Here is a 25,467-nt window from a genome sequence, read left to right on the forward strand (position 1 = left end):
TCTCCTTTGGATGATCTTGAGATGGTAACTCTATGTGAATGCAGGGTGTGGCACCATGATTAATTTGCTAGTGCATCTTTGTGGCCACACTTGTCTGCAGCTCTTGGTAGAACCCAAAAAGCCAACAGGAAACCAAAGAGAGAGAGAGAGTCACCTGGGGTCAAGCTTTGGTTCTGAGTCTTCGTGCCCCAATCATATAGTTGACTGTCTGCTTCCAGGAGGTAGTGCAATCTAGCCTGGCTGGACAGAGGTGGCCTTTGAGACTGTCCAGGGATGAAGATTCATACAGCCTTTCCAGGCATCTGCCCAAGATGTTGAGTCTTGGGTGCCATGGACCAGTGGCATTGGCATCACCTGGGAGCTAGTTGGAAATTGGTAAATAAATAAAATTCACAGCCAGATGCAGAGGCTCATGCCTGTAATCCTAGCACCTTAGCAGAGGCCGAGGTGGATGGATTGCTTGAGCTCAGGAGTTTGAGATCAGCCTGGGCAACATGGCAAGACCCCATCTCTACAAAAATTCAAAAAATGAGGTGGGAAAATCGCTTGAGTCCTGGAGGTCAAGGCTGCAGTGAGCTATGTTCGTGCCACTGCACTCCAGCCTGGGCAACAGAGCAAGAGACCCTATTTAAATAAAAAAAAGAGAGAGAGAGAGAGGGGGAAATTCCCTAGGTGATTCTAATGTGCAGCTGAATTGGAGAACTGATTTAGACCCCTGTCTTTGGGATGGATGGTCTGGAATGACAGTGATCATGATGGTAATAGTTGCTGTTTATTGAGCTCCTACTATGTGTGAAGAGCTTTATCCTTATTTGTAATCTTCCTTTTAAACCGAAAGGTGGTAGCACTCTTCCTGTCTTGCATATGAGAAAACTGGAGGCTCAGAGAAGTGAATCAAGTCACCTAAGGCCACTTATATAGTGAGTCTGGAATTGTCTGCCCTGAGGCTTCTTTTGCCATTACTTTACCGTAATGAAAGCTCATACTGGTTTAGACAGGTCTGGTTCTCCATGGAAAATCTGGCTGGGGATTCTCTTCTGGGTCAGTTTCAATGATACTTTCAGACTATGTGGTTTTAGGATTGTTCTGTTTGAGGAAAAGCACAGCAACTTTTAATCCCCAGATTCATGTCTCCTAGAATGAACAGAGGGGTGAGGTCAGTGACAGACAAGTTGCAAATGAATGATAGACAAGTCTTAAGGAAAGGGGGTTATTTCCAAAGGTCGGAGAGGAAGCAAGGATAAAGAAGCCTGGACTTTGGGGCCAGCGAACCCCACCCAACTCTGTTTGTTTTAAGCCGGCTGTATGAGTTTGAGCAAGTCACTTTATCCCTCCATATTCAAACTCCACACCCTCCAGATGAGTGAGGGATAGCATTTGCTGCTCTTTCTGCAGATCTGATTTCTTTTTGTTTTTTGAGACGGAGTCTCTATCCCCCAGGCTGTAGTGCAGTGGTGCCATCTCGCTCACTGCAACCTCCACCTCCTGGGTTCAAGTGATTTGCCTGCCTCAGCCTCCCGAATAGCTGGAACTACAGGCATGTGCCACCAGGTCTGGCTAATTTTTGTATCTTTAGTAGAGACTGGTTTCACCACGTTGGCCAGGCTGGTTTTGAACTCCTGACCTCAAGTGATATGCCCATCTTGGCCTCCTAAAGTGCTGGGATTACAGGTATGAGCCACTGCACCTGGCCAAGTCTGACTTCTAAGATAAAAAGTGGAAAACAGAGGCAGCGGTGAGAACTGAGCCAAACCACAGACCCCAAGCCTTTTGCTCTAAGAGCAGCTGAGAGGCAGCACTGGAGACAGGTGCTGGTAGAAAGCCATGAAAGCAAAGGAGAGGGCAGCCACTGTGCCCAGACAGGAAGCACACAGAACACTGGGACAGAAGCTCCCCAGACTCATGAGCCTGCAGAGAAACCGGGAGAGAAGCACAAAGCAAATGGGCCAGACATTGAGAAATAGCCCTTTCTTTTCATGTTTTGAACCACGTCCAAGCCTAACTTCTAAGTTCGAATAAGGATTTGAAAATCAGCCTGAGGCTCCCACGGAATCTAAATCCAGGTTACTCTGTATATCTTCCTTATAAAGTCATGGGATATCTGTGTTTGGGGAATGGAATGAGTGAGGGTGAATGTTTCACTGCTTTTTTTTTTTTCATCTCTTTTCAAGAAAGCACTCGGCCCTTGCATTGCCAAGCACCTTGCAGTTCACAAGGAACTTTTATGCCTTTCACTGCACTGTAGGTCCCTAAAAGGGGAAGGGGATTCCTCCCATTTTATAGCAGAGGAAACACAGGCCCATGGAGGAGAGGCTCACGATCGCACAGCAAATCAGGGGCAGAGCCTGGAGTGATGTCTTCCAGCTCCAAGCACAGCACACTTTTGTTCCACCAGTACCTCCCTATTAATTCCCTACCTTGGCTTTCCACAGTCTGAGGCTGGATAGCTGACAATAACCTTGGATAGACGGAGCTCATAAAATACAGCTAATTCCCAGTGATCTGTACATGCTTTCCTTTTAACTTATATAACCCATGTACAACTATACTCTGTTTATTAAACATTTCAGCTGGGCATGGTGGCTCATGCCTGTAATCCCAACACTTTGGGAGGCTGAGGTGGGCAGATCACCTGAGGTCAGGAGTTCAAGAACGGCCTGGCCAACATGGCGAAACCCTGTTCTCTACTGAAAATACAAAAATTAACTTTGCATGGTGGTGGTGGGCTTCTGTAATTCCAGCTACTAAGGGAGGCTGAGGCAGGAGAATCACTCAAACCTGGGAGGTGGAGTTTGCAACGAGCCGAGATCGCACCACTACACTCCAACCTGGGTGACACAGCAAGACTCCATATCAAAAAGAAAAGAAAAGAAAAGAAAATTCAGGTAATAAAAAGCCGCCTTTGGCTCCTCCTAATCCCCCCATCTCATCCCATTTCTCAGAGGTAACCACTGATGACAGTTTGATGTGGATCCTTCTAGCCCTTTTTTAAAAATGCATTTTGCTTGTGTTGCTGATGGATTACAATCCCTGACCATCTTGCTTGCTTTAATTGCCAGCTGTGTATGTGTGTGTGTGTATTGAGAAAGCAAACATTGTAATATTACCTGCAGCAAGATAAAACCAGGATGGTAAAATCAGCCAGAATAGAGGTTTAGAGTGGTGATTCTCAAACTTGGATGTGCATATGAATCCCTCATAGATTTTGCTAAAATGCAGATACTGATTCAGCATGTTTGGAGTAGCTCCTGGGATCCTGCGTTGCTCATAAGGTACTAGTCTCTGTTGATGCTGCTGGTCTCAGGCCGCACTTTGAGTAGGGAGGGTTTTTAGAGCACAGTCACTGGAATCAAAAATACCTACTCGGCCCTTAATTACTAGCTGAGTGAGTTGAGCAAGTCTTTAAGCTTTCCATGCCTGTGGATCAGGAATAAGAATGGCATCTTTCCTGCAGGGTTGTTGTGAAAACAAAATGGGCCAGCGCCTGTGAAGCACTTAGTCCAGTGCCTGGCACATAGGGAGCACTCGATAAATGTTAGTTATTAATATCATCTAGAGACAAATACCAAGTTGTCCAAGCCAAACAGAAAACGCTTGCTGGTTGGCTATTACTGGGGGCTGTTTGTGCTGATGCCCTTTCTCTTGTTCATTTAATGTCCTCCTCGTCATCAGGATTTTGAAAATACTTTGTATGGTATTATCTCCATGTACTTAGGGAGAAACTGAGGCTCAAGGAAGATGGGTGACTTAACCTTCTGAGCCACATAGCTAAGAAGTGGCAGAAATAAAGTTATACCCAGGTTTCAGGTCTAGTGCTTGTTGTATACACTGCAGCTACCTTCTCTTGAGAACTTATTATGTGTATGGCTTAGTGGGTCTGTTGGTATGGGAGCTTAAGCCTTTGATCATGGCTCCAGGGAAGGAAAGCAACAGGCTTCAAAATTCTTTCACTCCTACACCTCAAAAGAATTTTGAACAACTGTGTATCCTCTCATATATTAAAAAATTGGCATATATTGCTGGGCACACGCCTGTAATCCCAGCACTTTGGGAGGCCAGGGAGGGAAGATCACTTGAAATCACGAGTTCAAGACCAGCTTGGCCCACGTGGTGAAACCCTGTCTCTACTAAAAATACAAAAATTAGTTGGGCATGGTGGTACATGCCTATAATCCCAGCTACTTGGGAGGCTGAGGCAGGAGAATTGCTTGAACCCGGGAGGCGGAGGTTGCAGTGAGCCGAGATCATGCCATTGCACTCCAGCCTAGATGACAAGAGCAGAACTCTGTTTCACAAAATAAAAATTAATTAAGAAAAAAAAAATTGACATATATTTGCTGGATGCCGTGGCTCACGCCTGTAATTCAGCAGTTTGGGAGGCCAGGGCAGGAGGATCATTTGGGGTCAGGAGTTCAAGACCAGCCTGGCCAACGTGGAGAAACCCTATCTCTACTAAAATACAAAAATTAGCCAGGCGCGGTGGCGAACACCTGTAATCCTAGCTACTGGGGAGGCTGAGGCAGGAGAATCGTTTCATCCTGGGAGGTGGAGGCTGCAGTGAGCCGAGATCACACCACTGCACTCCAGCCTGGGTGACAGAGCGAGACTCCATCTCAAAAAAATAAAAATAAAAATTGACATATAAAATGTTTTATCATAACTTTAAGTGGAATGTATTTCCAGGCCTATTGTATGCCATATACTTGCTTCAAATTTATTTTTGTCAAAGCCGTAGAACGGCAAACCCAGCCCAGGCAGTTGTGGAAAACGTCCACCATAATTCCTAATTGCCCAGGCTGGATCTTGTGGTTAGACCAGCCAGCCAAATCATACTTTGGGTTGGAAAAGCTCTGACTCCTCTTTTTAATTCAAATATTTATTAAACAGGTTAAACAGGTGTCCCTGTGTCAGCTTCCTAATTCTAATCCTAAAATAAACAGATGGGTAGGTAAGATAGATAAGGCCCCCTTCTCAACGTCTTAAGGAAGTTCTTTGTCCTACTGGAACTCCTCCCATGAGGGCTGCATTCTTCTGTTGTCTCTTTGTTTGGTGGCTTCTATAACCCAGGGCGGGATACCAGGGTGAGGTTGGGATGGCTGGGGGTAGGCCTTTCTTTTGGGAAGAGTTTACGAGGGCCTTGGTGAAGAGAGAACTGGCAGACACAGAGGGTTCCCAGCTGATCAGTTTTAGGAAGAAGCACAGGAAGTGAAGCTTTTAGAAGTTGATTCGCTGGAAGGCATCCATGTCTGAATACCCTTGGGAAGTCCCCAGGTTCCCTGAGGGTTTTGCACATGTACTCTGGTGGGAAGACTGTTGAGTAGCGGCCTGGAGATGCTACGCAGGGTTTTGCTCTGTGGACATTACAGAGCTTGTGGATCTTTGTGACTGAGCCTGCTTCTCCCACCAGCTCCCTGGTAACACCTTGAATGCACACCCCATGTTTCTTCTCAGCTCCTCTCCGTGAGACAGCAGGGACTCACACTCTTAACGATGCCACCTTGTTGCAGGGGGTAAACTGAGGTCCAGAACAGGAGAGTGACTACACAGAGCAGTCCACATACCCACTAAGAAAGCCAGCTGGCATTCCTAGAGGAGGCCTCACAAGGCAAAAAAGCCTTGGGGTGGGTCAGGAGAACTGGTCTTCAGAGTTCAGCCTCTGCCTCAGTGCATGTCACCTGCCTTCTCTCAGCCTCACTGTCTCCACCTGTTAAATGAGGCTGATGTAGCAGGTGTTGAGCCTGCTGTTCACAGGCTCTGAAGTTGGGCAGACCTATTTTTGAATCCTAGCTTTGCCAGTTACTCGCTGTGTGACCTTGGGCGAGTTATTTACCTCTCTGTGCCTGTCTCCACATCAGTCAATGGCAAGAAGAAAGGCCTCTCTCTCATGGGTGGTTGAGAGGATCAATGAGACAAGTGTTAGTGTCAAGCCCACACGGCATGCTCAGTAAATATTATTGTTATCCTTGGTTTTTGTTCCCTGTAAGAATTATAGTCAGGAAGAGACTCAGTGGAGTGAAGGCCTGGTTGAGACTCTCCAACGGCAGGGTTGTGTTGGTGCATGACCTTGCCTCTTTGTCCCAGGATGACCACATGTGCTAAGTGGCACTTAGTATGTGTCACCTGATGAACGGTGAGTGCCAGTCAAGAGGCCCTTATGACAGCCTCTGAGCCCCTGCCGTCTGCTGGGCCTCCTGTTGGCATCTTCCTCCAGCCTTCACCCGGGAAGCCATCAAACCACTGGCCTTCTTGTCGCCCTGGGGGAGATTAGGCTGACCCCACATTTCCTCATAGCCCAGTGGCTTTGAGAGCACCTGTGTGCCCTGGTGGGACCTGTGGCAACCTCAGGGACCTAGTGGGACACTTGTTGCCGCCCAGCCTTCTCTGCTGTTCATGTTCCCATGTCCTCCCTATTGGATGGGCCTCAGGCGCTCAGCCTGCTCACCTTTCTCTTCTAAAGCTGCCACATCTCCATTTTCTTGTGGGCCTCTCCTAGGAGACGTTTTATGAACAGAGTCCAGTCCCTATCCCTCCATCCCCTCATCTCTTCTCACAAACTTTCCCCTGGAAGTTACTCCCTCGGCCCCCTCCTCCTCCTGTTCAGAGAAGTGAATGCTGAAACAAAACAGACAGTGCACTCCAGGTGGGATTTTGCTGCTTGGAGGAATCCCTTAGTCAAGCAAGGGATCCTTTTGTAAAGTAAGTGCTCGCTGTGGATTTCCTTCCGGGACTTTTTGCTTGGACTGGTTCTCGAGAGTGGTGCCCAGGCGAGTTTGCGGGCCTGGGGGTGGGGGAGGCTGCTGGCCTCCTCTCTGTGGCCTGAAAGGGCTCCCAGTGTGGCTTCTAGATCCACTGATTACCTTTCATCCTTCCGCTGTCTTCCTGTCAGGGCTCTGGTCTGCCAGCATCGATCACACTGGCCTGGAAGGTGGTGACGGGTTTGTGTTTCTCCCTGTTTTGTTCCCTTGCTTCCCCGTCACATCTCCATGGAAACAGGCGCAGCCTTTGTGTTGCCTTTGCTTTGGGCAAATTGGTGCCAAGTGGGGACTTCTCTGGACTCTCCAACCCCTCCCCTCTTTGAGATCAAAGCAGGAGGAGGGGGCAGTGCAGGGCCTGACAGGAAGCCTTTTGGGGGCCTGGAGGGCCTGGGGTGGGAGACCCTGCTGCATGGCTGCTGTCCTGGCCTGCCCTCATGCCTCAGGCATCACAAGGCCATCGGGATGGAGCAAGGGTGCTGTGATTTATAAACACTCTCAGCCCCCCTCGGCCTTCTGCATTCTCAGAGGCAGTTGCTGGCCACCTGGGGCGGGTTGCTGGGTAGGAGTCGGAGAGCTGGCACCAGCTCGGATTCTTTGGTGGGACCTTGAGGGCGAGGCCTTTAACCTTTCCCGGCCTTGGTTTCTCCTGAGAGGGTGGAGAGGTTTTGAACTCGTGAGAAGAAGAGGCTTCGGGAACATGACTCCTCTTTTACCTTAAGGAAAACCTACATCTGGGTAAACTCTGCAGTTTTTTTCATATGGTTGTTCTATGGTGAATAGTAAATTCTGTGTTTGATTCAAACCGGCGAGTTGCTTGGTAGGAAATGAAACCTTCGGCTTGGGAGCCTGTCTTTAGACATCCTCCTGAGGCCCCTCCTCCCTGCCCAGCTTGTTCCGCCTTCCCAGGCTCATAACAACCTATTAGGGAGCCTTCTGTTCCAGGCCAGAGCTCTAGTGTTGGCCCAAACAGCCGGGGGCAGCGGCAGCCCTGCCTTGAGTCCCCAAGGTCCTACCAGCATTTTAGCTGTGGCACGTGGGCGAGGGTGCCCAGGCAGGACAGGGCTCCCTAAGGCCAGGCACCAGTTTTCTGCCTGAGCTGTTGCTCAGTCCCTGCTGATTTGATAAACTGCATCATCCAACACTCATGTGCTAACTTTAATGTAGCCACAGTAACCTCATTGATGACACTGGCAAACTCCAAACCCTGCCCATTCATTAAAAGAAGATTTCATTTTAATATCTGAACTCTATGCCTATCTCCTTGTTAAATTTAGCAAAGGATGTGTTTGACTTTAGATTTTGCATTGTCCACAAGCCTCGCTTGAGATGGGAGCTAGAGCCCAGTCACCTGAGGGGACCCCTGAGCGTGCCTGAGGTGGTAAATGTCGCAGAATGCGCATTTGATGTGGTTGCATCTTTCAGGGATCTGTCCTAGGAAATGAACTTTCTAATACCTCTTTATAGTCAGGAAGTTTTTTTTTGGAATCCAACCTAAATCCCATTTTATTTTGTTCTGTCTTTAAGAAAGATAGCACATGAAGAGTAAGAATCCTTAATGCTTTACTTGAAGACCCTTAAATCTCTACTTGGCCTTGGCCAAACACCCCCAGGTTTTGAGGGTTGCCTCCTGGCCTTCTCTCCTTCCAGCAGAACAATGCCTGAGTTTCCTGTTGGTAAAACAAGGAGAATAGTAGCTGCCTCGTTGGGTTGGTGTGAAAATTAAATCAAGACTGTCGGGACGCACCTTGCCAAGTGCCTGGCATATGGTTCATTTTCAATTACACTAGCTGACTCTGAATACATTTTATTTCCTGCCTACTTTAATGCCACTCAGAGTTCCTGCTTTTCTTCACAGTTTCCCTTGAGTAATGCACCCAGGATTAGTGGGCCTCCTCCTCCCTGGCCTGATCCTGGACCCAGAGAGGCCAGGTGGGGCAGGTGCAGGCCACACCCCTCTGCTTCTCTCAAACCATCAGGCTAGGAGACTTGGAAGCCTTCTCTCTCACCTGGGAGTCTGGACATGGGAAAGAAAAGCCCTTTCATGCTAAGGCCCCAGATAGCATTATCCCTGTCCCTTTTCTAAATTGAGCTCCAGGAGCTCCCAGTTGGGACTGCTGACTCCCAGACCCTCCCAAATGGATGCAACAGGATCCCTGGTACCTCACTGAGAGAGACTCCCTGCAGAGATAAATTGCTGCTGTCCCTGTACACAGCACCCTGAACCTCTGCTTTATCCAAAGGGTGAAGTTATAGAGTCACTGTGACCTCTAAGGCACAGGGAGCAAGGACTTCAGAGGTAGCTCCTCCTGACCCCCCAAGGTATAACTCTTTTTCTCTTTGAAGCAGAGATACCCTGTGGACTTATTTACCCCCTGTGTCTCAGGCTTCTCTCTCTGGCACACAGGACATGGTAATATAAGTATTTGCTATAATTTTCCTACAGTTCTGAAAAATGTGCCTAGGAGAACTGTTTGATTTAAAATCTCCTTCTCGGCCGGGCGCAGTGGCTCAAGCCTGTAATCCCAGCACTTTGGGAGGCCGAGACGAGTGGATCGCGAGGTCAGGAGATCAAGACCATCCTGGCTAACACAGCGAAACCCCGTCTCTACTAAAAAATACAAAAAATTAGCCGGGCGAGGTGGCAGGCGCCTGTAGTCCCAGCTACTCGGGAGGCTGAGGCAGGAGAATGGCGTAAACCCGGGAGGCGGAGCTTGCAGTGAGCTGAGATCCGGCCACTGCACTCCAGCCTGGGTGACTGCGAGACTCCGTCTCAAAATAAAATAAAATAAAATAAAATAAAATAAAATAAAATCTCCTTCTCTCCCTTTCTTCTGATCAGCATAAATAGACATATTCCTCGCCTGCTGTATGCTGGGCACTGAGCAAGGTGTTGGGGACCGAGAACTGAATGAGATCCAAAAAGCCTTCCAGGTGGGCACCATCTGTTGGGGCCACCAGCGGGCACAGTGGCAATCATGAGAACATGTGACTAGTGCTGCCACATTGATGATGGAGGAGAGAGAGGGTTCAACAGGCTAAAGCCACGGGGGAGTGAGCCAAGAAGAGCATGTGAGAGGACTTTCTGAAGGAGGAGATCTACAACCTGAATCCTTGAAATAGAGAGTTGCAGTTGGCCAGGGTGAGGCTTCTGGGGCCAAGGAGCTAGAACCCAGGGCCAGGGAAATATGCTGGGGTAGGGTGCTGGCCAGTGGTGGCCAGAAGGAAGGGTGGCCCAGGACTCAGCCATGCATTGGATGAATCAGCAGGTCCCTGGAGGACTGGTCAGTTCAGATAAGGAGGGTGATTTATTTCCTCTCTAGAAATCCCTGGGATGGGGGGCAGAAATGAGGGGTTCTTCAATGTTGACCTCTCCTCCCCAGAGTCCCTGGGCCCTGTTCCTGCTTTACAGCTCCTGCAGCCTCTGCTCCTCCCTGCACTCCTCTTTGACTTGCATGGGGTCTTGGGGATGGCGTTTGGGTGCACCTCAGGAAATTCGGATTCAGTAGAATTGACAAAGACACCTGGGGCTTTTTCTTTAAAAAGCTCCCCAGAGGCTGGCACAGTGGTTCATGCCTGTAATCCTAGCACTTTGGGAAGCTGAGGCAGGAGTACTTGAACCTGGGAGATGAAGATCAGTCTGGGCAACATAGTGAGACCCAGTTTTTTTCTTTTTTCTTTTCTTTTCTTTTCTTTTCTTTTCTTTTTTTTTTTTTTGAGATGGAGTCTTGTTCTTGTCATCCAGGCTGGAGTGCAATGGCATGATTTCAGCTCACTGCAACCTCCACCTCCCAGGTTCAAGTGATTCTCCTGCCTCAGCCTCCCAAGTAGCTGGGATTACAGGCACCTGCCACCACACCCAGCTAATTTTTTTGTATTTTTAAGAGAGGCAGGGTTTCATCATGTTGGCCAGGCTGGTCTCGAACCCCTGACCTCAGGTAGTCTGCCCACCTCGGCCTCCCAAAGTGCTGGGATTACAGGTGTGAGCCACCGTGCCTGGAGACACCCAGTTTCTACAAAAAAAATTGTTTAAAGTTAGCAGCTGGACCTGGTGGTGTGTGCCTGTAGTCCTAGCTACTCTGGAGGCTGAGGTGGGAGGATCGCTTTTGAGCCCAGGAGGTCAAGGCTACCATAAGCTGTGACCACACCACTGCACTACATACAGCTTAGGTGACAGTGTGAGACCCTGTCTCTGAAAAAAGCAAGAAAGTAAAAGGCTCTCCAGAGATTCTGATGTACCCATCCAGTTGAGAATCAGTGCTCCAGGGAGGCCTTTATTCTTCCAAACGGTGTCTTTGTTGTCTTGTGTGTGTATGTGTGTGTGTGTGTGTGTTTTGGCTTTACACTTTTTTTTGAGTAGTAAATATTAGTACATAGTGAAACTGAGGCACAAAGAAGTAAAAAGTTGTCCAAGATCACAGAGAAACCAACATCTACCTTCCAGAATCTATGATCTCTTCAGCCTGCTCCAAATGTCTCACCTGGCAGAGGGCGTAAGTGTCCAGAACCCCAGATGTTTGAAGAAATGAAACAGGAGTCTGTTCCTCCGACATTTACCGCCTATTAATTAGGAGGTAGTGTCTTCTTGACTCCCTCCAGTGGGTCCCAGGCCCGCCTGCCTGAACATCTGTTCTCCTAACAATGTCTGCCCATAAATCCTGTCCCTGAGTCCAGGGTGGCTTAGCTGGGGAACAATGGAGCCTATGATGGCAGCCAAATCCTCACCATGGTTACATGAGGGTGTGACTGCAACTGTGTGTGCTTGTTGGCAGGCCTCCGCACCTGCAACTGGGGCCAAGGTTGTGTGTGTGTAGCAGTCTCCAGGGCCAGGGATGGGGGCGTTGGACTGCATTTGGGAGGGATCCTCACAGAGCACTTTCTGTAGGCTTCTGCTGCCACTCATGCTATTGTAATTCTTGGCCTCTGTGAAGAAAAGAGGTTTTTATCTTGCATATCCTGACATACAGTAGGTGCTCAGTAAGTTTTTTTGGACTGCCAGTGAATGAGCGAGTGAATAATTAGAAGTCTGTTTGTGAATGTCACTGGGGTGCCTGAGAATGAGACAGATTCAGTTCACCTGGGACATGAGGAATGCCTCCTGGGTAATGAGGAGTCACTAAAGAAATGTCTGTCCCAGTCTGCCCTTAAGAGCTGATAGGGATGGGCACGGTGGCTCATGCCTGTAATCCCAGCACTTCAGGAGGCCGAGGAGGGCGGATCACTTGAGGTCAGGAGATCAGTTGAATCAGGCCTGGCCAACATGGTGAAATCCCATCTCTACTGAAAATACAAAAATTAGCCAAGTGTGGTGGTGCGCGCTTGTAATCCCAGCTACTCAGGACATTGAGGCAGGAGAATTGCTTGAACCCGGGAGGCGGAGCTTGCAGTGAGCTGAGATCTACCACTGCACTCCAGCCTGGGCGACAGAGCAAGACCCTGTCTCAAAAAAAAAAAAAAAAAAAAAAGAAAAAGAAAAAGAAAGAGAACTGATAGGATGAAGGAGAGCCAGCCACACAAGACAGCAGGTGTTGAAGTGCTACACTGCCCCTGATTATGGCCGCTAAGTGCTCTCCCCATTTACCAAACCACCCTTAAGAGGAACAGGTGCTCTGGGAGGGCAGAGAAAGATCAATATTGGCTGAAGTTCTCAGAGATTGCCTCATGGGACAGGGGAACTTGAGCGAGGTCTTGAAGGATGGACAGGGCTTGTTTAGGGAGAACAGGTGTGGTCCCTAGACCAGTGGCGTCAGCATCACCTAACAGCTTGTTAGACAGCAGATTCTTGGACCTCACCCCAGACCCAGGGAATCAGGAACTCTGGGGGTAGAGGCCAACAATGTGTGTATAACCAGCCCTCCAGGTGACAGTGATGCTCACTGAGCACGAGGACTGCTGACACAGAGGGAGAGATGTGATTTTGTTTGTTTGTTTGTTTGTTTTTTGAGACAGAGTCTCGCTGTTTCCCAGGCTGGAGTGCAGTGGCGTGATTTCGGCTCACTGCAAGCTCTGCCTCCCAGGTTCACACGATTCTCCTGCCTCAGCCTCCCAAGTAGCTGGGACTACAGGCACCCGCCACCATGCCCGGCTAATTTTTTGTATTTTTAGTAGAGACGGCATTTCACCGTGTCAGCCAGGATGGTCTCAATCTCCTGACCTCGTGATCCGCCCACCTCGGCCTCCCAAAGTGTTGGGATTACAGACGTGAGCCACCGCGCCCAGCCTGGATGTGATCTTTACATAAGAGACCGAGAAGTTCGGAAGGGACCTGGCCTGCTCTTCCATTGGTGGCGTAGAGAGAAAATGGGAGGGAGATGGCAAGAGGAGCTTGAAGGCATCAGGGAAGCAGGCTTGGGAGGCTGAGGGTCTCAGCTGGATTGGTGGTGGCCATGGTAACAGAGCAAAGCCACGGGGTACTGTGAAGTCCTGGTGATACACTGGATCTCATGCCATACTTTAAGGGCACTCTTCTTTGAAATGTTTTAAAGAGAACTTGTCACCTCACGATCACATTATGATATGCCAATTGTGGAAAAATAAAGGAAGAAAAAGGGGGTGCTCACAAAATTGTACCATCTAGGACAGTTATTGATATATTTGGCATATTTCTTTTCTTTTTTCTTTTCTCTTTTTCCTCTCCTTTCTTCCCCTTTCCCTTTTCCTTTGCTTTCCTTTTTTTTTTTTGAGACGAAGTCTTGCTCTGTCGCCCAGGCTGGAATGCAGTGGGGCGATCTCAGCTCACTGCAAGCTCCGCCTCCCAGGTTCACATCATTCTCCTGCCTCAGCCTCCCGAGTAGGTGGGACTACAGGCGCCCGCCACCATGCCCAGCTAGTTTTTTTGTATTTTTAGTAGAGATAGGGATTCACCATGTTAGCCAGGATGATCTCGATCTCCTGACCTCGTGATCTGCCCGCCTTGGCATCCCAAAGTGCTGGGATTACAGGCGTGAGTCACTGCGCCCAGCCTGCTTTCCTTTTTATAAGAGACAGGATCTCACCATGTTGCCCAGGGTGGTCTCAGACACTTGGGCTCAAGCGATCCTCCTGCCCTGGCCTCCTAAAGTGCTGGGATTACAGGTGTGAACCACTGTGCCCCACCCTAGGCATAGATCTTTTTGATCCTTTTCTCTATGCAATTTTTTTCTGTAGTTGAAAACATAACATATATATGTCAATTTGCATTCTGTGCTCATTTGCATCTTGTGTTCTTTGCTTAAACTACCATAAGCATTTCCCTATGTGCTTTCAGGTGTATTTTTTATTTTTATGGTCACAGGAGCCCCATGGGTTGAGCAGAGGAGGTCACTGAAGTTTAGCAGGAAAAAAAAAAAAAAAAAAAAAAAAAAAAACTTACTCCATAAACTCCAGTCTGTGGGGAAGGCTAACATTGAATGGCCTGTGTTCTTTAACACAAAAATTGTAAGGAAAAGAAAGGGATGGAGGGAGCTAGGCATGGTGGCCTGTGCCTGAGATCCCAGCTACTCGAGAGGCTGAGGCAGGAGGATTGCCTGAGCCCAGGAGTTTGAGGCTGCAGTGAGCTATGGTCCTGCAACTGCACTCCAGCCTGGGCAACAGAAGAGAGAGAATCTCTAAAACAAAACAAAACAAAACCAGAATCAAACATCCAGTCATTGTGTTGCTAGAACTTCTTTCGGTTATTTCCTTAGCCTGACCATTGGGTTCTCTTTAATGTGCACTTACATGCTCTCTACCCTCACACACATACATATCCCCGCCTCAGCTGCCCTTTTTCTCTAAGTCCTTCCCATTGCTCTGGAGAAGCCCAAGAAAGCAGTTTTGCATTTGCACACCCAGGACAGGGAACAGGGGAGGAGCCTAGGGATGCTAAGACATCCTTCCCCCTGGTGAGGCAAACTGGGAGAGCCTTTCTGAGCCTGGTCCTCTGAGGCCTGGGCCCTGCTAGTGTGGACATCAGAATTTAGGCTCCCAGCTGGACCCCTGCTTCTCTCTGCCTGGGTGTCAAGTTTCACAGGAAACAGCCAGTGCTTTGATCTTGGATGAGGCTGAGGACTCAGTGATGAGAGGACACAGAGCTCACCCCAGCCGTGTCTGCCCAGGAGATATGGAGGGCTTCTCTGCTGGGGATTGACCATCCATAGTCCTTTGTCTCCCCCAGAAAGTCATAATAAAGCCCTTCCAGTTACAGTGAGTCAGGGCTTATGTTCTAAAATACGTCCTGTTCAATATCATGACCATTAACCATAATGGCTGATGAACACTTGAAATGTGATGGGATGACCAAAGAACTGCATTTTACATTTTATTTAATTTCAGGCCAGGCACGGTGGCTCACGCCTGTAATCCCAGCACTTTGGGAGGCTGAGGCAGGCAGATTGAGGTCAGGAGTTTGAGACCAGCCTGGCCAACATGGTGAAAACCCGTCTCGCCATAACAGAATGAGATTTCTTCTCAAAAAAAAAAAAAAAAAAAAAAAAAAAATAGTAAATACATTTTAATTAATTTTAATTAAAATTAAAATTTTTATTGTCACACATGACCAGCGGCTACCTTATTACACAGTAAGTTCTAGAAGAAGTAGGTCTCTGAGACAGCCATAGTGGCTACATTATGATCTTTCTTTTTTTTCTGAGACAGAGTCTCACTCTGTCACCCAGGCTGGAGTGGAGTGGCGCCATCTCGGCTCACTGCAACTTCTGCCTCCCGGGTTCAAGGGATTCTCTTGCCTCAGCCTCCTGAGTAGCTGGGACTAGAGGTGCCTGCCACCACGCCCAGTTGATTTTTTCTATTTCTAGTAGAGACGGGGTTTCACCGTGTTAGCCAGGTTGGTCTTGATCTCCTGATCTTGTGATCCACCTGCCTCGGCCTCCCAAAGTGCTGGGATTACAGGCGTGAGCCACCGCACCCAGTCACATTATGATCTTTCAAAACTGCCTGTCTTCTTTCTAATGCGTGTACACACACAAATGCACACAGGTAGAGACAAATAATACCTGGCATGTTTCAGAGAGCCCCTGGATACAACATCCTTTTGTTTAAAAATCTACTCTTTAAATATCCTTATCTCAAGTGAGGCAGAGCTGCCGCTGACCACAAATGTGCTCCACGCAAGGCTTCTCTTAGTCCTTGCATGATTGGAGATAAGTGGCTAAACCTCAGGAAACCATGCCCCTGGGAAACCTGTCTTGGCATCACAGTTCTCAGCATGCGGGGCCCTACTCGGGTGTGCCCAAGCTCCTCTGTGCTTCTCTCCTTCAAGAGGAACCTGATGGCCAGGTGTGGTGGCTCACACTTGTAATCTCAGTACTTTGGGAGGCCTAGGCAGGTGGATTACCTGAGGTCAGGAGTTCGAGACCGGCCTGGCCAACATGGCAAAACCTCGTCTCTACCAAATATACAAAAATTTGCCAGGTGTGGTGGCGAGCACATGTAGTCCCAGCTGCTCAGGAGGCTGAGGCAGAAGAATCACTTGAACCTGGGAGGTGGAGGTTGCAGTGAGCTGAGATCACGCCACTGCACTCCAGCCTGGGAAATAGAGCAAGATTTCATCTCAAAAAGAACCTGATGCCTGGTGGCTGGCCGGTGGGCACGCATGTGTGAACAAGGTCCAGTCACAATGGTGTTCAGCTCACCCTGGTAATTTTCGTCTTATTCCCTATTCTGGATCCTATGGCTTGGCCTCAAATCACAGGAATTTGGGCCTTCTGCAAGAATAGGGGGGTGGGGTGCACTGGCAACTTTTTCATTCTCATTTTAGATAGGTACTCTCTCTCTCTCTCTCTCTCTCTCTCTATATATATATATATATATATATATATTTTTTTTTTTTTTTTTTTTTTTTTTTGAGACAGAGTCTCACTCTGTTGCTCAGGCTGGAGTGCAGTGGCGTGATCTCAGCTCACTGTAAGCTTCACTTCCAGGGTTCAAGCAATTTTCCTGCCTCAGCCTCCTGAGTAGCTGGGATTACAGGCGCCTGCCACCACGCCCAGCTAATTTTTGTATTTTTAGTAGAGACAGGGTTTAGCCATGTTGGCCAGGCTGGTATAGAACTCCTGACCTCAAGTGATCCACCTGCCTTGGCCTCCCAAAGTTCTGGGATTACAGGCATAAGCCACTGTGCCCGGCCCAGTATGTATTTTTGAACAAGATTTGTGGGGATGCTGAAGATGTACAGAGGTATTTACCAGATGTAAACAGGGTCCTCTTATCCCTTACCCCCACTTTCCCACTACCCTGAACCTGGGAGCGTGCTCCTGTCTGTGGAGTGAATGATCCAGCCTGGCTGAGGGCCCTCTAGGACAGACTGTCCGCTGATGCTCTTCTCCCAGCCTCTCCTGCCTGCTTCCTCCAGCATCTCTCTTCCCTAGTCCCCTCCTGTCCAAGGTTCCCTGATGCATGCTTTGTTTTCCAGCACACTAATCTTTTAAAATAATTGTTTCCTAGCGTGTCATAACCCAAGGATTTCAAATGTCTGGAAAGTATCCCTGCAGTGCCGTCTCCCCCAGCCTTGTGGCATGCGTGACTCTGCAGGCCATCTGAACAGCCCTCATCAACAGGGGTGTCATTGTCTTACAGCCCACTCCATGCAGATGGGGACAGGGCCCCTCTGTGCAGGCCAGGATTTCCTGTGTGCTGGCTGCCCTCTCTCTAAATAGCCCAAGTAGTGCCCTCTTCTGCCTGGTGATGGTGATTCATGGTGTTGTCTTCTTTTTTTTTTTTTTTTTTTTTTTTTTTTGAGATGGAGTTTCATTCTTGTTGCCCAGGCTGAAGTGCAATGGCATGATCTCGGCTCATTGCAACCTCCGCCTCCTGGGTTCAAGCGATTCTCCTGCCTCAGCCTCCTGAGTAGCTGGGATTCCAGGTGCCCGCCATCATGCCCAACTAATTTTTATATTTTTAGTAGAGATGAGGTTTCACTATGTTGGCCAGGCTGCTCTCGGAACTCCCTACCTCAGGTGATCTGCCCGCCTTGGCCTCCCAAAGTTCTGGGATTACAGGCATGAGCCACTGCACCCGGCCTGACTCATAGTGTCTTCTACAACCTGGTGCCTTATTTGTCTCTCTCTTTCTTGGTGGTAAAACATACTAAATATAAAACCTACCATTTTAACCATTTTTAAGCGTATAATTCAGTGGCATTTGGTACATTCACATTATTGTGCCACCATCACCATTATCCATTTCCAGAACTTGTTTATCATCCCAAACAGAAACTCTATGCCCATTAAATAATAACTCCCCAATTCTCCCCCTTCCCTCAGTCCTTGGAAACCTCTATTCTACTTTCTGTCTCCATGAATTTACCTATTCTAGGTTCCTTATATAAGTGGAATTATACAATATTTGTACTTTTATGTCTGGCTTCTGTCACTTAGTATAATGCTTTCAAGGTTCATCCACATTGTAGCCTATGTCAGCATTTCATTCCTTTTTGTGGCTGAGTAATATTCCATTGTTCTAAGTATGTAGAGTACATTTTATTTATCCATTTATCTATTGATGGACAGTTGGGTTGTTTCCAGCTGTGGACTATTGTGAATAACGCCACTATGAACATTGGTGTACAATGACCTATTTGAGTCCTGTTTCCAATTTGTTGGGGTATATACCCATGAATGGAATCACTGGAGCATATGGTAATTCTGTGTTTAACTTTGAGGAACCACCAAACTGTGGTTTTTCACTGTGTTTCACTATCTTTTTCATAGTGGCCGTACCATTTTACATTGCCACCAACAATGAACTTTATTTTGTGTAATATCTTATTTTAGACTGCAGAAATAATGCCTATTTCTTGTAAGAACACCAAAGGTCGCAGAGGTACATGAAGCAAAGAGGAGAAGTTGCCCCCATGCAACCCTTCCTCTTAGGTAACTGCTGCCTGAGATTTGGTGCATATCCACCCAGACGTCTTCCTGTGTGTACCCAAGTATACACATGGACATCCAGACATTTGAACAAAAATGGTATAGTGTACACATGGCCTGGCCACTTGGTTTATTTCATGCGATTCTATTTGGCACTGGAAGGTGTCGGCTGCATGTGGACATGCCCTGTGTTGTTTATTGCATATAGGGTATTGAGAGACAAGTGGGTGGTTCCCCATTTTAGCTCTTCATTTATGGCTTTGCACATTTGGGCCTACCTTTCACCAGGTCACAGCCTGTTTGGGGAATGTGAGCTGAGCACGCACTGGGGAGGCCCTCCAGCCCAGAGCCACCTTCCCCACCAGCCTCAGTCTTTCCTGAGTTGCTTGCCACCCCCAGTGCAGCTAAACTGAGCTGAGCTGTGAGCTTCCTTGTGAAGGAGGGCCACCCACCTGGCCTCAGCATGCAGGCAGCGCAGCCAGGCATCCCTTCCCCTCTGGGAATACCGGAGTGACTTAGAGCTGGGTGGAGAGTTGAGCAGCAGGCTGGAGTGTGTGTGTGTGTGTGTGTGTGTGTGTGTGTGTGTGTGTGTGTGTCAGTGAGAGAGAAGCTGTCGCCATTAGCCTGCTGGTCTCTAGTGGTACTGGGTGGCACTGTTCTTCATGGTGACTTGTAGGGCCCTCGAGGCGTATAGCCCCCTCACTCACTCAGGAAGGCCCAGTTAGGCCTGGCAAAAGGCCACCTGTAAAGCCAGGGACCAGCCGGTCTTTCTCCAGCACCTTTTTCTGCAGAGCCCCGGCAGCTGGTGGGAGAGTACAAAGAGGCCTGGAAATTCCATAAACTGCATAATCAGCCCCTGCATCTTGGCCGCTTGACTCTGTTTATTGCTTCCTGTCCCCAAAAGCCCTTTACAAAAAGAGCCGGTTTGGTGAGGGGGTGAGTTGGACCTGGTGGGTGGCCTGCCCCTGTGGTCCCAGCACGGATGGAGCAGGCAGCTTCCCTAAACAAGCCACCTCTGCTGCAGCCACCCTGCAGAGCCAAGGAAGGGTGGGAATGAGGTCGCCCCCCACTGCCCCCCTGCCACGGTAGCGAGATCCACCCCCACGCCGGGCCCCTAGGGCCATTTACTTTGTAATTGCCAAAGGACAGGGTTCTCATTTCTCCTAATTTCCTCGAAGGCCTCAAGGTTAAGCTCTCATGAAGTGCAGGAGGGGAGCAAAGTGAAATCTTAGCCTCTTGATGACCCTTGTGAAATGGGACGGGAAGCAAGGGCCCGTTCCCGGGAACTAAGGACAGGCCTGGGCCCCAGGGCTTATGAGGCTTGCTCAAAGCCTGTTTTTTTGTTGTTTGCATTATGTTTTTAGAATCAGATTTTTCCTTGTTGACTGACTTTTTTCCTCTGGTGACCATATTCCCTTCCCTCCCTCCCACCTCCCCAGCCTTCATCCCTCTTCTCCAGAATTCAGCCTTTCCCACCACTCCTGGTGGCTGATGTGTGACATTTTAAGGGAACAGCTGCAGCTCTGAAAAGTTGCCCGAGACACAGTGTTTCAGGGTTGCTGGGTGCCTGTGGGGACAGTTATGGGTGTTTTTCTTGCCTAGGAGATGCGGTGGGGTTGGGGGGCCAGAACACCTGCATGGTTGGAGGAGAGGTGCCATCTTTTGGAAAGCGGGTGTAGGAAGGCAGCCTTTGTAGAGCTGGGGCTGCCCCCTGCCAACTGGGGCGAGGGGTTGTCTTTCATCTCTCCCAGACACAGGGCTCCCACTGGGGTCTGGCTGCCCAGAGTCCCATCCTTTCCTCTGTGGCCGGCCTTGTGTCTCCTTCACTTGGTCTCCTTGACTTGGAACACCTTTGACCACAAAACCCTGATTTTTATCGCTGTTGGAAATCCTCTCTGATTTCTTTTTTTGAAACAGGGTCTCTCTCTGTCACCCAGGCTGGAGTGCAGTGGAGCCATCATAGCTCAGTGCAGCCTTGAACCCTGGGCTCAAGTACTCCTCCCATCTCACCCTCCTGAATAGCCGGGACTACAGGTACGCACCACCATGCCTGGCTAATTTTTCCTTTTGTATAGAGAAAGGGTCTCTATGTTGCTCAAGCTGGTCTCAAACTCCTGGCCTCAAGTGGTCCTCTCACCTCAGCCTCCCAAAGCACTGGGATTATATAGGTTTTCATATACTGTGCCCGGTCTCTGATTTAAAAGACAGTGGAGATGAGTTGGCCTGTACTTTCTCTGTGGACCTGCTATATGGGGCCGTGGGTTGGCCTGCACTTTTCTGCAGGTGGCCTGTCTAAGCTGACTTCCACCTGGAACCTGTCTGTGTTTGAGCCTGTGCTTTGATTGTGCAATTCTGAGCCTGCCCCACCCTCCTAGCTCCTTCCTGAAAGTGAAATGCTACAGTCTTTGCTCAAGAACAAAGGCCTCAAGCTCAGCCCTGCATGTTAATAATTTTCAAGTGTGGTCACTTCCTCTTGCCTGGCCTGACTCACCCTGGCTGCTGCCCGTTGTGGCTGCCATGGAAATACAACTCCGAGGAGAGCCCAGACCAGGACAGGGAGGCCATGCTGTGGGTGGCAGTGGAGCCTGGCAAGGTGCCCTCCTGGCCTGGGACTGCTGTGGCAGAGGAAGCATGTGGTGGGTCTTCACCTGCCCAGCTCAGAGCTGAGGTGCCCCATTACTTTTTTACCTCCCTGCTCCCTGGCTGGCCCGCCGCACCTACACACTCAATGCAGCAGCTTCGCTCCTGCTCCTGGATGGCTGGAGGTGGGATCATTGCCAGGATGGCCTCATGTGCCCAGGTCTCCTGGAAGACTCAGTTTCCCTCTTTGTCCCATGCAGAGGTGCAGAGGTTCATTATTGTAAGTGGGGTGACAGCGTGGTGATGGGTTGGAGTGTGGGCTCTAGGGTGGAATCCTGACCTGGTTACTCCTGGCTGCGAAGCTTGGGGCAAGGTATTTAACTCCTCTGTACCTCAATCCCCTCCTCTGCAAAATAACAGTCCCTACTTCATAGGATTGTTGGGAGGATGGCATGGCACCCAGGCCAGCTCTCTGCTATAGGGTTTGTGCCCAACCTGGAGCCTGGCTGAATGCAAAGGGTTTGGGGACTTTCCCGCAGCATCATAAGCTGTTGAGGGCTGTGCACACATAAAGCACAATCATTGTGGATAGTCAGTGTGGTCAGAGTGAAAGGATGATCTATCTTGGGATTCTCAAATGGCTAGGATCAGCAGATCCTGGCTACAGTTCACAGATGTTTCACCTGTGGAAGCTGGGTTTTCATCCTTGCCTTTCCTGTTCATCCTTCCTCTTTAGTTATTTTGCACATGCACACAGGTTCACCATACACAAAGGTAGCATGAATCTCAATTCACCCCGTGTCCGGGCTGTGGGTCTGATAATCCCCACAACTCTACTGTTAGGGATCCACAGACCTTGAAGAATGAGGCAGTCATACGTTTGCCACCAGCAAGCAGTGTTCAAGCCCTATCTGAATGCATCATGGTTTTCTTTTTGAGACAGAGTCTTGCTCTGTTGCCCAGGCTGGAATGCAGTGGTGTGATCTCAGCTCACTACAACCTGCGCCTCCTGGGTTCAAGTACTGAATGCATCATGGTTTTTTTTTTTTTTTTTTTTTTTTTTTTGAGGTAGAGTCTCACTCTTGTCTCCCAGGCTGGAGTGCAATGGCGCAATCTCAGCTCACTGCAACCGCTGCCTCCCTGCAACCTCTGCCTCCCAGGTTCAAGCAATTCTCCTGCCTCAGCCTCCCGAGTAGCTGGGATTACAGGTGCCTGCCACAATGCCTGGTTAATTTTTGTATTTTTAGTAGAGATGGGGTTTCACTGTGTTGGCCAGGCTGATCTTGAACTCCTGACCTCAGGTGATTAGCCCGCCTCTGCCTCCCAAAGTGCTGGGATTACAGGTGTGAGCCACCACGCCTGGCCAATGCATCATGTTTTAATGATGATCATCAAAGGAGCCAAGGGACTGACAAATGTCTAGCTGCTTCTGGAAGATTCTAGCAACTGCTGGCTGCTTCTCATGCTGTTTTCTCACATCCCTTAAGTCTGATTAAACTTGTAACCCATTTGTAGGCTGGGGCCATTTCGGCTACATCCTCTATACAGCCCAGTCCCTCATGTCCATTCTGTGCTGGGAAAGGGGGAGCACACCATTCACACCTCCCAGGTGGCTGCTTCCCTGTGACAAACAGAGTAGGTGCAAGTTTGGGCTTGTGAGGTGATTTGGCAGTGCCTTTGTTTGATGACTGTTGACTAAGCCCAGGTGTGCAGACTCAATGTTTACAGAGTCCTGCTTGGCTCACGGCTGGGGCTGGAATGAAGAAAATAAATATTCAGGGGAGGGGTAGGTGGCATGGATGATCCAAAAGTCATCTGTTTAGGGCCTAGAGCCAGAGGTAAGGTATTTTTGCATGTTTCCTTAAGTCAACCAGACAGGAACTTTTTGTCATGAGTATCTACACTGTGTGCTGGCTGCTATAGGGACCGAGCAGTCCGTGAAACTCAGTTTATATACCTGTGGACCAGCTGGGAACCTGGAGTGGACACAGAGGATGTTGGAGGTGAAAGGAGTCTTGGAGATTATTTAGTCCTACCCTCCCATTTTCCAGATGGAAACCTGGAGGCCCAGGAGGTAAAATGATTTGTCCGAGATCACTTGGCTAATTAGTGATGGGACCAAAACCAGCATCCAGGTCCTGAACTGCATCACCTTGCAAGAGAGTGGTCCTCACACTTTCCTGTGCATGGGAATGACCCAGGGAGCTTGTTAGAAAGCAAATCCCCAGGCCATGTCCTCAGAAATTCTCATTTAATAGTGAGTTAGAGAATATGGGGAGTCTGAGGAAGGTGGTCGCCACCACCCTCTGAGATACACTGCTATAGTGCAAAGAGCATTTGACTTCTTAGACTGATGGAAAAGCTCACTGCATTTCCTGAAGCCTCATCAGTAGCAGTGAGCAGAACAGGCAGAGATGCAAACAACTTGAGAGATGGGAGCATGAGGGATTTAAACCCAGGCTTTAAAATGCATTGCAAGTAACTGGTATGTCAGGAGACTTGACATGTACCTGCAATTTAAATGTGGCGCAGTCCTGGACAATCTCTAGGTCACACACCACTCGGTATATCTATCTATAAAATGGTCATGATGATGGTGGAAGGTAATAACCTACAGTACTACATTGTCACGAGGATTAAACGATGTGATGCATGAGAAGCACTTTGCCTAGCACTCGCTAAATGGCAGCTTCTCTGATTATACATAATTGCTGGGGGTGGATGAGGGCAGGTTTCTGTTTAATGCCTTTACATAATGGACTTCTGCTGAGGGTTTCATTTGAAGAAAGCGGTTCTGGTTCTGTAGCTAAAGAAAGTGTACAGACCCTTCCATCCCTGGGGGACTAGGATGCAGCAGGCTGTTTCTGCAGAGGACTCATCCCAGTTTGCACCTAGAAAAGTGGTACCTTTCTCTGGTCCTGACCCACTCTCCCAGCCCCCACCTATATATCCCTGGAAGATTTCAATGATCAGACTAAACAGGGACTGTTTCTCTCCATTTTCTAGAAGTAGAGATTGAGGCCCTCGGGAGGCAAAGGAGGCTGGTTATGGGACCCCTAAGAGCTCTTGTCCCCTTCCCCTGATTGTTAGATTTGGGGCCGAGGTTACCAGCCCCGGCTGGCCTGAAGTCCTTCCCTGCGCTGCCTTCTAGGAGCTGGGCCTGCAGGGAACCAGGAAGCTGGTGTCTTGGCCAGGGTGTGCCACTTCCTGGTTCTGGCCAGTTTTGCTGCCAGTCAGGTCAGCCTGACCTTACCAATGCTGTAAAATCCATTCCGGGTGCAGATGGGGGAAGAGAGGGATCCCAAGGCCTCATGTGGCCCTGCTATCGGCCTAATGAAGGGGGTGGCTTGGAGGGTGGGCTGTGGGAGGGCTGAGGGTGCTGTCAGTGCACACTAGTGAGTGCGTATAGAAGAGTGACTGTAATTTTAGCTTCAGAGTTGGGCAAAGAGGGGAGTAGTACATTGAGTGCCTGGGCTGTGTGGGACGGTTCAAGAAAAAATCCTAAAGCGGTGTCTGTGTCCTATGGCTGTGAGGGCCTGGGAGGAGCATGTGGCACTGTGCAAGTGAATGGGGTTGAGTGAGCTGGTGTGTGTGGCAATGAGTGGGAGCCTGTGAGCACATGCAGGCATGTGAGCTGTGTGCTGGCATGTGTTGCTATGTGTGCCCATACAAGGAGAGAGCACTGGCCAGGAGTCTCACGATCTGGGTTCGAATCCCAGTGCTGCAGCCACTGGGCTCTGTGACCTTTGGCAACATGCACCATCTGGAAGTGAGAACATGAGGTTTCTCCTGCCTCCCTAACCGTGGCAGCTCCAGAGTATATGTGTGGGCACGTGGGTGTGCGGATGGGCAGGAGAGGGGACCTAGGCAGCTGGCATCTGGGCGCTCCTGGCTGTGCAAGGGGAGCTCTGCTGCTACACAGGCAGAGCAGGGGCCGAGGCCAGGCGGAGGGAGCAGTCTGTGGTTGGGGGGTGTAGTTGGCCCAGCAGTAAGTGGCTCTAAACTATCCCATCTGCTGTCTGGGCTGGGTCCTTCTCACTCTGGGTGGAATTTCTGATGGTGTCCCGGCTGCCTGAGGTGGGCGGCCTCCCAGCCGCAGCTGCTGCCTACTCTTCTGAAGCTCAGCCCTGGGCCAGCCACCCCTCCCTCCCAGCCTCTGTTCCTCTGCCCTGAGCCTGCATTCCTCAGCTGCCAGAGAAGGCATTTCTGAGAGGGTCACTCTGCCTGTGCTCCTGCTGCCCAGGGCCCATGGAGCCACTCCCCTGGGGGCCAGTTCTAAGCCACCTCCTTCC

The 25,467-nt window shown here is 49.4% G+C and overlaps 1 protein-coding gene across 5 annotated transcripts in view; it reads left to right on the forward strand.

Moving 5' to 3' along the window:
• The window catches only part of CUEDC1 (CUE domain containing 1), a 95,169-nt gene that overhangs the window by 32,349 nt on the left and 37,353 nt on the right, over positions 1 to 25,467 (forward strand). Inside the window, exon 1 of one of the 5 annotated variants that reach the window (XM_010372914.2) lies at positions 20,570 to 20,629. The exons of 3 other annotated variants lie outside the window; for them this stretch is intronic. The gene's annotated coding sequence lies outside the window, so the exon portion shown is untranslated. Of the gene's footprint in view, positions 1 to 20,569; positions 20,630 to 21,050; positions 21,456 to 25,467 lie in introns of those variants that run through there. One more of the 5 variants, XM_030923355.1, reaches the window with a different exon arrangement.

This window comes from Rhinopithecus roxellana, chromosome 19, assembly GCF_007565055.1.
Source record: "Rhinopithecus roxellana isolate Shanxi Qingling chromosome 19, ASM756505v1, whole genome shotgun sequence".
Lineage (NCBI taxonomy): Eukaryota > Metazoa > Chordata > Mammalia > Primates > Cercopithecidae > Rhinopithecus > Rhinopithecus roxellana.